This window comes from Musca domestica, unplaced genomic scaffold, assembly GCF_030504385.1.
Source record: "Musca domestica strain aabys unplaced genomic scaffold, Musca_domestica.polishedcontigs.V.1.1 46, whole genome shotgun sequence".
Classification (NCBI taxonomy): Eukaryota; Metazoa; Arthropoda; class Insecta; order Diptera; family Muscidae; genus Musca; species Musca domestica.
In genome coordinates this window covers 3,871,053-3,872,026 of record NW_026712336.1, presented here as the reverse complement: position 1 = coordinate 3,872,026, position 974 = coordinate 3,871,053, and positions in this window count along the sequence as shown.

Here is a 974-nt window from a genome sequence, read left to right as displayed (position 1 = left end):
GCGTTAATAAATATCGATGATTCATAATAATAGTGGAGATTCGAAATGCCGAACTGAGGGTCGAGATAACGCTTTTAGGGCCCAAAGTAGTAGCATGCAATATTACTACGAATAAAAGTAAGAATCTAGTCAACTAGGCATGTCAGACAAACTCTACAGACATCACAACATTTAAAAAGTAAAAAAGCAGCTAAGTTCGGCCGAGCTTAACTTTAAATACCCTTCACCATTTGGAAAGAGTTTGAAAATTTAAAAAAAAAAAAAAAATCCTTTAAAAATTCTCTTAAAATTTAAAAATACCGAATATAGCTGTTATATTAGGGTCTATAGGAAGACGTGGACCTACATTGGCATTATTTGTCATAAGCCATTACAATATTCAAATACGAAACTTAAAAAAATATTCGCTCCGTTTCTAGAGAGGTCTCCGTTATATTGAAGCTATACGAAGACCTAGACCTGCATAAACAATTTTCTGTCACAGGCTATAGTTCCTATTAGCAATTTAAAATACCACACCTCAAGCAATTTCGGTGAGTATTGTACCTAAAATCGTCAAAATACCGAATATGGGGAAGTACTGATATATGGGGCCTATACGAAGGCCTGGACCTGCGTAGACAATTTTCTGTCAAAGACTGTAGTTCCCCTTACGAACTCTAAATACGAAATTTGATAAAACTCCGGTGAATAATGATGCTAATATCATCAAAATACAGAACATTGGGAGGTACCGTTGTATGGAGGGTATACGAAGACGTGGGCCATAATTCGCAATATTTTGTTATAGGCTGTAGTACCTATTTCTTTTTCTAAATACGAAATTTGAAACAACTGCGGTAAAAAATGTCGCAAAAATCACCAAGTTACCGTTTATCAGGGGGTGCCGTTGTATGAGGGCTATACGATATCGTTGAACTATATAGAAAATTCTCTTCGAGAGGGTAAAGTACTCTGAAGGAACTTTTTGTGAG